Genomic DNA, 16484 nt, shown 5'->3' with positions numbered 1-16484 from the left:
GAGGACATCGGTACAGGGAGAAAGTTTCTGAACAGAACAGCAATAGTGTATGCTCTAAGATCAAGAATTGACAAATGGGACCTCATAAAATTACAAAGTTTCTGTAAGGCAAAGGACACCATCAAAAGGACAAATCAGCAACCAACAAATTGGGAAAAGATCTTCACCAATCCTACATCAGATAGAGGGCTAATATACAATATATATAAAGAACTCAAGAAGTTAGATCCAAAAAACCAAACAACACTATTAAAAATGGGGTACAGATTTAAACAAAGAATTCTCACCTGAAGAACTTCGAATGGTGGCGAAGCATCTCAAAAAATGCTCAACTTTGTTGTTCCAGATGAATTTGATAATTGCTCTTTCTAACTCTGTGAAGAATTGAGTTTGGATTTTGATGGGTACTGCATTGAATCTGTATATTGCTTTTGGAAAATGGCCATTTTAATTATATTGATTCTACCGATCCATGAGCATGGGAGGTTTTCCCATTTTTTGAGGTCTTCTTCCATTTCCTTCTTCAGAGTCTTGAAGTTCTTGTCATACAGATCTTTCACATGTTTGGTAAGAGTCACCCCAAGATACTTTATACTGTTTGTGGCTATTGTGAAGGGGGTCATTTCCCTAATTTCTTTCTCAGCCTGCTTATCATTTGAGTATAGGAAGGCCACTGATTTGCTTGAGTTGATTTTATAACCTGCCACTTTGCTGAAGTTGTTTATCAGCTGTAGGAGCTCTCTAGTGGAGTTTTTTGGGTCACTTAGGTAGACTATCATGTCGTCTGCAAATAATGATAATTTGACTTCTTCCTTTTCAATTTGTATCCCTTTGACCTCCTTATGTTGTCGAATTGGCCGAGCTAGTACCTCAAGTACAATATTGAAAAGATAAGGAGAAAGGGGGCAGCCTTGTCTGGTCCCTGATTTCAGTGGGATTGCTTCAAGTTTCTGTCCATTTAGTTTGATGCTGGCTACCGGTTTGCTGTATATTGCTTTTACTATGTTTAGGCATGGGCCTTGAATTCCTGTTCTCTCCAAGACTTTAAGCATGAAAGGATGCTGAATTTTGTCAAATGCTTTGTTAGCATCCAATGAAATGAAAAGAAAATCTGGGGGAATCAGTATCCCTGACCTCAAGCAATACTACAGAGCAATAGTGTTAAAAACTGCATGGTATTGGTACAGTGACAGGCAGGAGGATCAATGGAACAGGATTGAAGATCCAGAAATGAACCCACACACCTATGGCCACTTGATCCTCGACAAAGAGGCTGAAAACATCCAATGGAAAAAAGATAGCCTTTTCAACAAATGATGCTGGTTCAATTGGAGGTCAGCATGCAGAAGAATGCGAATTGATCCATCCTTGTCTCCTTGTACTAAGCTCAAATCCAAATGGATCAAGGACCTCCACATAAAGCCAGACACTCTAAAGCTAATAGAAAAGAAACTGGGGAAGACCCTTGAGGACATCGGTACAGGGAGAAAGTTTCTGAACAGAACACCAATAGCGTATGCTCTAAGAGCAAGAATTGACAAATGGGACCTCATAAAATTACAAAGTTTCTGTAAGGCAAAGGACACCATCAAGAGGACAAATCGGCAACCAACAAATTGGGAAAAGATCTTCACCAATCCTACATCAGATAGAGGGCTAATATCCAATATATATAAAGAACTCAAGAAGTTAGACTCCAGAAAACCAAACAACCCTATTAAAAATGGGGTACAGAGTTAAACAATGAATTCTCACCTGAAGAACTTCATTAGTCATTAGGGAAATGCAAATCAAAACAACCCTAAGATTTCATCTTACACCAGTCAGAATGGCTAAGATTAAAAATTCAGGAGACAGCAGGTGTTGGAGAGGGTGTGGAGAAAGAGGAACACTCCTCCACTGCTGGTGGGGTTGCAAATTGGTACAACCACTCTGGAAATCAGTCTGGCGGTTCCTCCGAAAACTGGGCACCTCACTTCCAGAAGATCCTGCTATACCACTCCTGGGCATATACCCAGAGGATTCCCCACCATGTAATAAGGATACATGCTCTACTATGTTCATAGCAGCCCTATTTATAAATGCCAGATGCTGGAATGCACCCATGTATCCCTCAACAGAAGAGTGGATGCAAAAAATGTGATATATCTACACAATGGAGTACTATTCAGCCATTAGAAACAATGAATTCATGAAATTCTTAGGCAAATGGATGGAGCTAGAGAACATCATACTAAGTGAGGTAACCCAGACTCAAAAGGTGAATCATGGTATGCACTCACTAATAAGTGGTTATTAACCTAGAAAACTGGAATACCCAAAACATAATCCACACATCAAATGAGGTACAAGAAGAAAGGAGGAGTGGTCCCTGGCTCTGGAAAGACTCAGTGAAACAGTATTCGGCAAAACCAGAACGGGGAAGTGGGAAGGGGTGGGTGGGAAGACAGGGGGAGAGAATGGGGCTTATGGGACTTTCGGGGAGTGGGGGCTAGAAAAGGGGAAATCATTTGAAATGTAAATAAAAAATATATTGAATTAAAAAATCATTCACTGAATAAAAAAGATTTTGCTGGCATATATAAGCTATGGAAGAAAGAATAAAGTATGGAGTTGGAACATTGTTCCTTCCATCCATCAACAACAACAAAAAAAAAAAAAAAGAAAGGAAAAGAAACAAAAAAGAAAATAGAATCACTGGGCAGTGGTGGCGCATGCCTTTAATCCCAGCGCTTGGGAGGCAGAGGCTGGCAGAACCTGAGTTCGAGGCCAGCCTGGTCTACAGAGTGAGTTCCAGGACAGCCAGGGCTGCACAAAGAAACCCTGTCTTGAAAAACCACAAAAAAAAAAAAAAAAAGAAAAAAGAAAAGAAAAAAAAAGAAAAAGAAAAAGAAAAAAGAAAATAGAATCAATAAAGAAAAAACAGGGATTTCTGAGAAATTTAAGGGTTTGAACAGGACCTGCAAATTCATGAACAGAATAAAAGAGATGAAAGAGAGAATCTCAGGCATTAAATATTAAAAGAAAAATCCGTGCATCTTCTTGGCACAGGTAGTAACAATTAGAGAGTCTCAGCCAGACATTATATAGCGAGTGAGACCTTAGAACACTCAGCCCCAAATATGATTGATGTCTCTTTCAATCACTGTCCTCAGAGCTTAAGGAATCCCTCAGAAGCGGAGGTAGAAAGAATTTAATAGCCAGAGAGGATGGAGGTCACCAGGAGAACAAGGCCATCTAACTTCACTGAACAAAGTTTATATGAACTCACAATAGTGTAACAGCATGCAGAGGGCCTGCAAAAGTCTGTCCCTGCTTCCAAGCCTGTCTGTTATGGCTTTCAGGGTAGGCATTGTTTGTTGTTTTTTTTTTTCCTTTCCCTTTTCTTTGTTTATTCCCAAGTTTATTAATATTACTTAAAATACCATTATTATCTCATCAACTATACTTAAAATGTCTTAGGATGAATGCCCCTTTTATTATTCATGAAAAATTGTTTGCTGCCTTTGACAAAAAGGTGAGAGCAAGCAAAACATAGAACACATACGCTCATTACGCCTTAAAGTTATGGGGCTTCTCCTTATCATATTGAGATAATCAGGGTTTGACAAATATTATAGTTTGATTATCTTAAGTATAAATTATAATTGCTATTAATTTTTAAGCAGAGCATTGCTAGGTCCCTTTATCATTTTTGACATATCAATTCAAACTGTATTAAAATAGCTACATACTTTAAGAAGTAATACAGTTAATTCCAAGACATGCCATTTTCCCCCATGGTTGTCTCTTTCTTGGCAGCTGCATATTAATGTCAACTATCAAAATATATGTATCTTTTATTTTTTTAATGGGAGGCCTGAGTGTGAGAATGAGTACATCTCTTACTCTTGTGTCTTCTCTTAGCCATTTTTCTTCTGTTTGGTTGTCTTTTTGAACTTCAATGTGAAAGCTATTATTTTGTCTTATTGACAAATACAGAGGCAGATGCTTGCAGCCAACCATTGAACTGAGTGTAGAATTTCCAGTGGAGGAGTTGGAGAACGGACTTAAGGACTGAGGGGGTTTGCAGCCCCATAGAAGGGAGCAACAATGTCATTTGGCCAGACCCCTGCTCCAGAGCTCCCAATGATTGGACCATCAACCAAAGAATACACATGGAGGGTCCCATGGCTCTGGCTGCATCTGTGGAAAAGAATGGCCTTATTGGACTTCAGTGGGAGGAGTAGCCCTGGAACCTGAAGGTGTTCAATGCCCCAATGTAAGGAAAAGCCAGGGCAGGAAGAAAGGAGTGGGTAGGTGAGTGGAGGAGCACTCTCATAGAGGTAGGGGAAGGGGAGATGGGAGGGAGGTTTCCTAAGGGTAGACATAGAAAAAGAAAAACATTTGAAATGTAGATAAAGAAACTATCCAATAGAAAAGTTAGTTTGTTATGTTCTGTTGTTAGAATAATAGGATTTTCTTAGATTGCTATTATTTTCTCCTTTTTAACTTTTTTTTACATTTCAAAAGTTATCCACTTTCCTGGTTTACCCCGCTATGGGAAAGCCCCTATCTCTTCCCCCTCCCCCTGTTCCTCCACCCATCCCACTCCCACCTCTCTGACCACTGTTCCCCTACAATAGGGCATCTATCAAGCCTTCATAGGACCAACAGCTTCTCCTCTCATTGATGCCTGACAAGGCCATCTTCTGCTACATATGCGGTCATGTGTGCTCCTTGGTTGGTGACGTAGCCCTTCCAGCTCTAGGGTGTCTGTTTGATTGATAATTGTTGTTCTTACTAAGGGTTGCAAACCCCTTCAGCTCCTTTAGTCCTTTATCTAACTCCTCCTTTGGGGCATCAGCACTCATTCCAATGGCTGGCTGTGAGCATCTGCCTCTGTATTTATAAGGCTGTCAGGGCCTCTCAGGAGACAGCTATCTCAGGCTCCTGCAAGTAAGCACTTCTTAGCATCAGCAACAGTATCTAGATTTGGTGTCTCTATATGGGATGGATCCCCCCGTAGCACAGTATCTGGATGATCATTCCTTCAGTCTCTGCTCTATACTTTGTCTCTGTATTTCTTCCCTTTCTAAGAAGGACCAATGCACCCACACTTTGGTCTTCCTTCTTGAGCTTCATGTAGTCAATGAGAGACAGAAAGGGAGTGAGTCTGAGGCAGAGGAGAGGTGGAGAAGAATTGGCAGGAGTAGAAGAAGGGAAGAATATAGTCAGAATATTTTCTATGATTACAAAACCTCTTCTCACTCAAAGGGGGTGGGGAAACCTCACAAACACCATCACTTCTTGCTTTAGTTACTAGTCTATAACTGTAAAGAGATACCATGGCAAGGAAACTTATTTTACAAACCATTCTAGTGGTAAGGGCTTGTTAAATTTTCATAGTATTAATAATCCACAGTCTACAAGGCAGGAAGAATTATAACAGGTAGGCAGGCATAGTGCTGGAGCAGCAGCTGAGAATTCACACATTTTCTGTGTAATGGAAACAAATAGAGCTATCTTGGGCCTGGTATGGAATCTTGAAATTTCCAAACTCATCCCCAGTGATATACCTTCTCCAACAAGGTCATACCTCCTATTCTTCCTAAAGAGTCAACCTCCTATAGTCAAACATTCAAGCATGTGAACATATGGTGGCTTTCTCATTCAAACCACCATAGTGCTTTGGGGTATTCTTTGTGTATGTATACTTGTGCTTATGTTACAGGAGGTTAGGTTCTAGGTAACATGTTTCCAAGTTCTTGCCCTCTTATTCAAAGAGTAGAAATAAAAGCTCACAATGATTATCAAATAGCATGATTTATTTATTCAAAGAAAATGATGGTGTAGATTAAAATTTAAATATGCTGTCATGGTCCCCATGTTATTATGCCTTGGGCTTCTCTTGCTCAGGTCTGAAATGAAGAAGGTGTTCATTACTGAAAGATATAATTTAGATTTTCCTGTATTTGACTGGCATATTTAAGTTATATGACTTCTATACTACGCATACTCTCCCATACTAGAACTGACTTTGAGCTAGTATGTGCAGTTATGCATAGACATCAGATGATAAATAGAGAACTCTCCATAAAAGTTCAATTTTTGGACACAAACTATGGCATTATTGACCAGAATCTAAGTATGATGGTCATTAAACTAAAGAGAAATCTTTCCCAGTTTTTGGAGTGGAGTTTATGTATAGATTAATGAAGAGGGGTTCCTATTTTGGCAACACATCACTAGGTACCTTTTTTAGAGTACAGATATGTATATTGCTCAAACATATATAAGTGTTATGTACATAGGTCCAAACAAATGAGCTCCTGGGTTCACAGGTTGCTAAAAAAATCCTTATAATTGTCTGGCTTCATTATGTAAATGAATGTCTATGTCTAAATTACTTACTAAATGCCCTGTCTTTGTGAGCAATCATACTGAATATTAAATTCCAAAATATAAATGTTTAGAAAACAGCAACATTTAGGCCATATTGAAGTAAATATAAATTCATTGATATGTATAAGCAATTATTTAAAAACAAGAAAAATGAGAATTTGGAGAAAATTGTGTTCCTTTTGAAATAGAGAACTTCAAATACCCTATTACATATAAAAGAAAATACAGATTTAGAAGTCAGCATTTTACAATGGCCATAGAAATTACAATGAAGAAAATGCCCTGAACAGATTATTTAAGCATTGGATAAAATGTTTTTGAAGCACTAATATTCATGCAGCTTTTAATGTATTATTTCATAAATTATTAATTACAGAAAAATGTGTTTTTGAAGATAAATTGAGACAATTTTTTTAACTAATTGACTAAAATTAGCTTCAGCCATTATGTAATAGATTTACATTACCTATTCTGTAAATAGGTGAACTTGTCACTCCAGTGATATTTTCACCCAATTACCTTTATCTTCATCTAATCATAGAAAGCAGGAAGCCAATTCAATTATAAAACAGTCTACAATGGATTTTAACAAATGTCAACATTATTTTAATATTTTTAAAAAGCAAAATATCTTAGAGAGTTTGTAGTTCAAAGAATTAAAACTCACAGGAATTTCTTTGCCTCTTAGGGTCTCAAGTTTCTGAAAGATATTATTGGCACACTTGACAGTCAGTAGAATTTAAAATACAATTTATATTACATAAAAGATGGTATCAATGCTAAATGTGCCTTGTATGGCAACTTCCCTGTGATTATGTAAGAAGATATCTCTGTTCACAGATGATTAATGTTTCTTGCTGAATTAATTAGAAAGAAATGTGTCACAACACTGGCAGATAATTCTAAAATGGTTTATTGAGAGAGATGGAGCATATGCAACTGAAAAGAAACTACTGAGAGTTGATATGTAGAAGTTGAATCTTATTCAAAACTTAGGAGGATTCCAGCTGGAGATAAAGGGAAAAAAGGGAAGAAATTCCCAGTCAAATCAATAAAATTCATTTTTAAAAGATATCAATGATCAAACCAAAACATTTCAAAATGTAAATATTAAAAATATAACAATGATTAGTAAAAAAAGTTATCATAAAACCTATTCTAGCATGCCATCAAATTGAAAAAATATAAAATTTCTTTTTTTTTTAAATTCTGTAATACCTTCTGTCAAGAATAAAATGGAAACATTCTTCATCAGTATTAATGTGGGGCATTATGTGTGCAGATTCCCTGAGACAATGTATTGTATATAAATATACAAATTTTATACAAAATATACACTATATATATAAGATATACAAAAATAAAAATAAGCTTACATCTCCTTGCCATGCCCTGCACAAGCTGGCCTTCAAAGACACTTACCTTGTTCTTCTTGCAATATAGAAGAAAAGTTGCATCTTCTTCAAATATAAACTGGATCAATTTGGAGATGAGGAAAAATGAGAAAAGAATCAACCTTCTCTATCTTCCCAGGAAGCCCCTTCCACACTGGCTAAACTCGACCATACCGCAGCAAATTTTAAGACACTGAATATGAATTCCTTATCCCTGAGACTTCAGTCATGAGATATACTTTTTCTTCCTTAGTCTCTAAGACTCTACAATATCAACTATTTTCTTCTTAAGAAAAAATAAAAATCAAAACATAACAGCAATTTCTCCAGGTTTCCTTATTTTCATGTTATATCTGATTACATTAGGTCTCATTTTGTGGGTCTCCATTAAAGATTCTTCCAAGCTCTGGCTCTTTAAATATGATTGTCTGCCATATGTCTAAGTTGCTTTGTAAAGTTTATTAAATTTACCATTGTATATTTTATCTCATTTATTGCTAACTAGTAAGTCATAATAGAGTATATTTTTCCTAATGATTATGTTTCACTATAAGGCATCAAGTAGGATATTATAGAGATGCCAAATTTTTATCCTTCTTTTAATATCTCCTATGCTGTTTGGATAATTCTTTTCCCCTCCAGGAGATCTTCAAGGATAACTTACAGAAGGAATTTGCCTATTTGTATATACAGGTTCTCATTGGCTTGTTCACGTTAGTGTAGAACTTGTTGGCACACAGTTTGCTCTTGCAGTCAATATTCTCCTATCTCAGTCTCTAGATACTGGGAAAGTAGATTGTGTCATGATGCCTGACTTATTTCATTGCTAATAAAACCAATATTTTTTTAAAATTTACTTGAACTTGATCATTCCTTTTATATTTTTGTGTATGAGTAGCATATTTACACCATTTTTCCATTCTGATTTCTTCCTGTAGCTCCTTGCATTCCCTTACTGGCTCCTTGTCAAATTCATGGCATATTATTATTAAAATATCATAGCTATATATATCGATATATACATATTTATAAACACAACAATCTGAGCTCATTTTGTGTGGCTCATGTATATGTTCAAATATGACTGCTGGGAATTAGATAACATATAAAAGGACTTATCCTTTAAAAATTATTTCTTTCTCTTAGTATCCTTAATTGCTTATAGTTCTTCACTTAGATATGGCACATTGTATGAGATTTTCCCAATTCACATTTGCTTTTCAATTGCTGTTATCAATTTTCAGTTCTTGTTAGGCAAGTATGTTGCTGAAATTTAACAGTTATAGACTCTCTCTTGTATAGAAACACTACCTGTCAACAAGATTCCAGGTTCTTAAAATCTTTTTTCTTCCTCTTCAGTGTTAACCTGATTATTAGGTTTAGGGGTTGTATTGTAAATGTTTTAATAGAGATTGGGTACCACATGATCAGTGATTTTTAATACTTTGATCAATTGTATCTTTATATTACTGTCTCCAGCAGTTGCACAAAGCATCTTTTGTGACAAGGGGCCAGAGTTTTACTTATATCTAGAGAATGAGAGTCAGGAGCCACAGATAAGAATTCCACAAATGGCTTGTAAGACAACCCCATAGGTAAAGTGCATGTGAAGCCATACAACCTAGGTTCTGTCTTCAGAATCTACATAGTAGAAAAAAAGAATGAACTTGCGAAGTCTTCCTCTGACCTCAGTGTAAGTCCTACAGTAAAGAACCACACACACACACACTCACACACACACACACACACACATACACACACACACACTAAATATATGCAAACATACACACAAAACAAACAAATAAAAAACAATATTTCTCAGCAAAACAGTAGTAAACTGAATTTTAAAAACATAAAATATTATACCCAGCAAAAATGGAGCATATTCCAAGAATGATGGATTGATTTAGCATATTAAACCTAATCAATATAACTTAAAATAATGGAGTATATGGAAGTTTAATGTAATAATTTAATTAATTAGTTCAATGCACCTATATCATGACTCCTTCATGGTTAAAAAGAGAAAGATTATTAACTGGAAAAAATACAGCTTCTTCAACCTTATATGTTAATTTTTAAAAAGCCCATAATTAGTCATCTCAGATAAGATTAAAGAAAAACCATGATGGTACATGCCTGAAATTTCCTTGGGAAAAGAAACCAGAGAATCAAAAGTTTAAGGTCCGGTTTAGCTACATAGTGAGTTTTCAATGCCAGCTTTGAATTAATGAGACTTTGTCCCCCAAATAAACAAATAAACAAACAGAAAAATATGGCATGTTTAGAATTAGGAACAATATTAGGATATCTTTCTAAAATAATCTATTTAATATTTTACTCAGTTTTGTCCATGCGAGTAGTCAAGAAAAAAAGAGAGAAGGAAAAATAAAAGAAAGAAGAAAAAAGAAAAGAAAAAGATAAAATGGCACCGACATTGAAAGAGAACAAAGGTTTATTGTGTACATATGATATACATGTTGTGATTCACATCATAGACTTTTGATAATTTCAAGATAATCAAATGTTCTGAAACAAAACTTTTAAAACTACTTAATTAGCCCACCAAGTTGTTAATTATAAGACAAATACTGATAAATCAATTGAATTTCTGCACACAATGATGTGCAATTTCAATATCATAATAATAACATTATTCCATGAAGATTGTTTTCTCAAGAACAAAAATGTAAGAGTCTATTTGGAAAAATAAATGCAATAATTGTATAATCAAAAGCATGAACCCTTCCGGCTGGAGCAATGGCTGAGCAGTTAGGAGTGACGGGTATGCTTTCAGAACACTGAAGTTTGATATAGCATGCTGCCTATAACTCCAATGGTAGAGCCTCTAAAGCCGACTCCTGGCTTCTGCGGGCACTTATTTGTACATAGTATTCATACACACAAATAAGAACACATACATGCACAAATCAGAAATAAAATAAATTAAACATAATTACTAAAACAAAAAATAAAGCTCTGAAAATTAATCTAAGGAAATAAAAAAACTATATATATCTAAACATATTTTGTGTTCACTTAATTAGAAAAACTCATTTTTAAGACAGCAATCTATCCTAGGCTCATCAATACATTTACCACCATCTCTGCAAAATACCAGTTTTCCATATGCTTAATTTGTATTAATAACTAACATATTAATTCTGATTGTTAAAACCATCTGGAAAGATTTAAGATGTAAAGTACTTACATTTTATGGTTTCAAATATCCCTATGAAGTTCCAGTAATACAATCAACATAGGGAATATTTATCAATTCAATACAATCCACAATCTGGAAATAAAACTGAACATTATGACCAACTAATTCTCACCAATGTCGTGCAAACTGTCTAATGGAGATGTTGGTTATGGTATCAGCAATTCTATAACATTTCGACTTCCATTCTTTATATATATAACAGAATAAATCCCAAATGGAAAAAGATATTAAGTGTAAGAATTAAAGGTATAAAATTCCTCTAAAGAACATAGGAAAAAATCTGTATGAAATATAATAAGGTTCTAAAATATGATGAATGAAAGAATAGTAAGAAAACTAAAAATTGGAATTCATCAAAGTGAAGAAGTTGTGATAGTTAAGGGACAGAATGTAAAAACATAAGAGACTTGAATTCAAAATACATAATAATGACTAGTCAATTTAACCTGACTGAGAATGGCAGAGATTTGAAGACATTTCTTCAAAGAAGTTAAAGTAAGATATATCAAGTAAGTCTATGCAAGATGTTGAAACTCATTGTCCCTAAGGGAAATGTCTTCTTTGTAAAATCCAAGTAAAAAACAGAAATAACAATGCTAGAAGAAATGTGGATTGCTCATACATTGTTAGTGAAAAGAAATCTTACATTCTCAGTTGCTCTTTTCATCAAAGCATTAAACTTGGACTTTATTATCAGTAAGTCCATTTTTCAATATACCCCAAATAAAATAAACCATAGATCTGCATGAAAGATATGAACATTTACAATGATAGCATTCATAAAACTTCCAAAATAGAACCAATAGATGCTATACCTAATAGCTGAGCTTGAAATAACTTTTCCATAGGGTCACATACGAAATTTATTATATAAGGAATATACAAATACAACAGCTGATAAACAAAAATATATATCAGCTGTTAGGAGCTAGAAAAGAGGAAAGTGTGCTGATGTGTGATATTTTGGGTTATAATGAAAATATTCTAATCAAAACAACAGTAATTGAGAAACTAGGGAATCTCAAAAGTTACACTGAAATACCACTTCAATAGGTTACATAATCTATCATTGTTTATCAAAATAACATCAACCCAGTCTTCTTTTCATTGAATTTCTTCTTATACTTTCCATGTATGTGTGCTGTATTAATATAATTCCCCCTTCTATATTCAGCAACCTACCATTACCACTATATTTCATGGTCCATCATTTCTTAATTAATATTCTTGCTCACATACACATATGCACACAAATAAATAAAACTTGCAGTATCCCTTTAGTATTTTTTGCCTATAAGATATTAATGCTGTCCCACTCACTATTGAGCTACCAATCAAGAACTCATCCCTATAAAAACAAATTCTTATCTTGGAGGTCAGCAATTTCCTTTAGTTTTTAGGAGAGTTGTGGCCTCATGAGATTTTCCCCACCCACATTGATACTGCAGATGCTGTTACTGTTTAGGTTGTTGCTGTTTCATGGCTGTAGCTTTTCTGTCATTATTGGTCCTCTGATTTCTACATTTTCTCTTTTCCTCTGCAAGGATGTTCCTGAACCTTATGTATAAACTTTGTGCTGTAGATATTGAAATTGGTCTTGATATACTCATGGTCTGTTGTTTTCTACCTTTTGACTAGTTATAGGGTTTGATAGTAGTCTTTCTGTTCTGTGAGAAGAAGCATCTTTGATGGGATGTAAGGGTTATGCTTATTTGTGGATATAAGGATAAATATACTGGGTTAATAAAGTGGTAGTTTCAGGTCTTTCTATAAGTTCCATAAGCCCACAAGACTGAAGTAGTGGCTAGGTTTCGAATAACAGGCATGATTTCCTCCCTTTTGAGAAGACATTTAGTCCAGGTAGACTGCTTTTGTGTACTTCAAAGATTTGGGTGCTACTGTTACAGTCTCAGGGTTTTTATGTCATGTTGGCTGTAAGGGACTAGGTAAGGGTGCTAGGTAGGACAATTGGTTGCCTTCTTCCATCAAAGGCTTATATAACACTTTCTAGAAACATAAATACTACTCCTCAGGGAAGAGAATGCCAGGTCAGAATAATCTCAGGGGCTTCTAGATTCTGTGTCTGAACTACAAAGTGTCTTCAGCAATGAGATATTACCTTATTTTTTGGGACCCCTTGAACAGTCCAGATCCCATAAAACAAACTCCAAAAGAAATTAATCAAGCTTGTTACTAAGATTTATATACAGTCTCTGGCTCTTATGGGGAGCTTTATTACCTTAAGAGATATTAACTATTATGTTTACTTAAATTATTCAAGTAAAAGATTTAAAATATGTATATATGTATATACACTTATACACAGAGACACACAAAGATACATCTGTTAATTATATTATATTTATTATATTATATGCAATTTCAGGTAAACATAAAATGGTGTGATTTCCCAATATCTTATAAGTTTTCTCCTCCTATTCCTCTTGGATTATTCCCCTTTTCCTTCTACAACTACCATCAACAATCGTTTTTCCCAATTTCATCATCATGTCATCTATATCCTGTTATTCGTCTGTAGAGCTCTATAACACGTAGTCATGTCAGAATTTCTTTATTTTGGGGATTGCATTGAATCTGTATATTGCTTTTGGCAAGATGGCCATTTTTGCTATATTAATCCTGCCAATCCATTAGCAAGGGAGATCTTTCCATCTTCTGAGGTCAATTTCTTTCTTCAAAGACTTGAAGTTCCTGTCATACAGATATTTCCCTTATTTGGTTAGAGTCACACCAAGGTATATAATATTATTTGTGACTATTGTGAAGTGTGTCATTTCCCTAATTTCTTTCCCAGCTGGTTTATCCTTTGAGCACAGGAAGTCTACTGATTTGTTTGAGTTTATTTTATATTCAGCCACTTTGCTGAAGCTGTTTATCAGCTTTAGAAGTTTGCTGGTGGAATTTTTTGGGGTCACTTAAATATAGGATCATACCATCTGCAAATAGTGATATTTTAACTTCTTCCTTCCCAATTCGTATCCATTTGACATTCTCTTGTCTAATTGCTCTATCTAGAACTTGAAGTACTATATTAAATAGATAGGGAGAGAGTGGGCAGCCTTGTCTGCTCCCTGATTTTGGTAGGATTGCTTCAGGTTTCTCTCCAGTCAGTTTGATGTTAGCTACTGGTTTGCTGTATAGGCTTTTACTAAGTTTAGGTATGGGCCTTGAATTCCTGATCATTTCAAGATTTTTAACATAAAGGAATGCTGAATAATTTCATCTTTTGTACTCTGACATTTAAAGTCTCATTAGACAATTTGGAACTAGGAACTGCATATGAGAAAGAACATGAAATGTTTGTGTATTGGTCTCCTTTATAAAATTCATTATAAATTTTTCTAGTTCTTCCAGCTGAATGCTCATCTATTGTGTGTACATTTCCATTGTCAATTCATCAGCTAAGGATATTTAAATTTCTAGCCTTAAATCAATCTCTCTCTCTCTCTCTCTCTCTCTCTCTCTCTCTCTCTCTCTCTCTCTCTCTCTCCCTCTCTGTCTCTCTCTCTCTCTCCCATTGTTTCTAAACGATAACTAAAGAACTAACCATGTGCATCACATTGCTTCATCTTTAACACTTTATAATACCTTGTCTTTGTCTTCTAGGGAAACTCCTTCATGGGATTCACAAATGGTATATATGATGATATTTTTGGGCCATGATCTAATTTTGGACTGACATCCAGTGACCTACACACACACAGTCTTTACACATGCATCATGTTAGCACTCTTTTGAGGCAATTCCAGGGAGGTTTGGGTGTTCATTCACACTTCCCTCCAACTGCCTATGCCACTAAACTTTGATGTTTTCTAACTTTAGATAATGTATTGGATATCTTTGATAAAACCTGTATTCTAGTGTGACAGCTTTTGCCCATCTTGCCTATAAACACCAGCAAGTTACAGAGTTACAAACATATGTAGGTAAATGTGGCTACATGTAAACTGCTTTAATCCTCTAAGACTTCACAGGCACAATTAGCAATAACTGACTTTTTTTAAACTTTTTTTTTTATTTTGGAAATTCTTTTTTTCTTTTTTTATTTGATATATATTTTATTTACATTTCGAATGATATCCCCTTTTCTAGACCCCCACTCCCGACAAGTCCCATCAGCCCCCTTCCCTCCCCCTGTTTTCCCACCCAACCCTTCCCACTTCCCTGTTCTGGTTTTGCCCTATAATGCTTCACTGAGTCTTTCCAGAACAAGGGGCCACTCCTCCATTCTTCTTGTACCTCATTTGATGTGTGGATTATATTTTTGGTATTCCAGTTTTCTAGGTTAATATCCACTTATTAGTGAGTGCATACCATGGTTCATCTTTTGAGTCTGGGTTATCTCACTTAGTATGATGTTCTCTAGCTCCATCCATTTGCCTAAGAATTTCATGAATTCATTGTTTCTATTGACTGAATAGTACTCCATTGTGTATATATACCACATTTTTTTTTGCATCCACTCTTCTGTTGAGGGATACCTGGATTCTTTCCAGCTTCTGGCAATTATAAATAGGGCTGCTATGAACATAGTGGAACATGTATCCTTACTACATGCTGGGAAATCTTCTGGTTATATGCCCAGGAGTGGTATAGCAGGATCTTCTGGAAGTGAGGTGCCCAGTTTTTGGAGGAACCACCAGACTGATTTCCAGAGTGGTTGTACCATTTTGCAACCCCACCAGCAGTGGAGGAGTGTTCCTCTTTCTCCACATCCTTGCCAACATCTGCTGTCTCCTAAATTTTTAATCTTAGCCATTCTGACTGGTGTAAGGTGAAATCTCAGGGTTGTTTTGATTTGCATTTCCCTAATGACTAATGAAGTTGAGCATTTTTTAAGATGCTTCTCCTCCATCCAAAGTTCTTCCAGTGAAAATTCTTTGTTTAACTCTGTACTCCATTTTTTAATAGGGTTATTTGGTTTTCTGGAGTCTAACTTCTTGAGTTCTTTATATATATTGGATATTAGCCCTCTATCTGATGTAGGGTTGGTGAAGATCTTTTCCCAATTTGTTGGTTGCTGATTTGCCCTTTTGATGGTGTCCTTTGCCTTATAGAAACTTTGTAATTTTATGATGTCCCATTTGTCAATTCTTGATCTTAGAGCATAAGCTATTGGTGTTCTGTTCAGGAACTTTCCCCCTGTACTGATGTCCTCAGGGGTCTTCCCCAGTTTCTTTTTCTATTAGCTTCAGAGTGTCTGGCTTTATGTAGTGGTCCTTGATCCATTTGGAGTTGAGCTTAGTACAAGGAGAAAAGGATGGATCAATTCGCATTCTTCTTCATGCTGACCTCCAGTTGAACCAGCACCATTTGTTGAAAAGGCTATCTTTTTTCCATTGGATGTTTTCTGCCCCTTTGTCGAGGATCAAGTGGCTATAGGTGTGTGGGTTCATTTCTGGATCTTCAATCCTGTTCCATTGATCTGCCTGCCTGTCACTGTACCAATACCATGCATTTTT

This window comes from Apodemus sylvaticus, chromosome 6 (assembly GCF_947179515.1).
Source record: "Apodemus sylvaticus chromosome 6, mApoSyl1.1, whole genome shotgun sequence".
Classification (NCBI taxonomy): Eukaryota; Metazoa; Chordata; class Mammalia; order Rodentia; family Muridae; genus Apodemus; species Apodemus sylvaticus.
The sequence above is the reverse complement of the archived record's forward strand: the minus strand, read 5'-3'. Positions refer to the sequence as shown.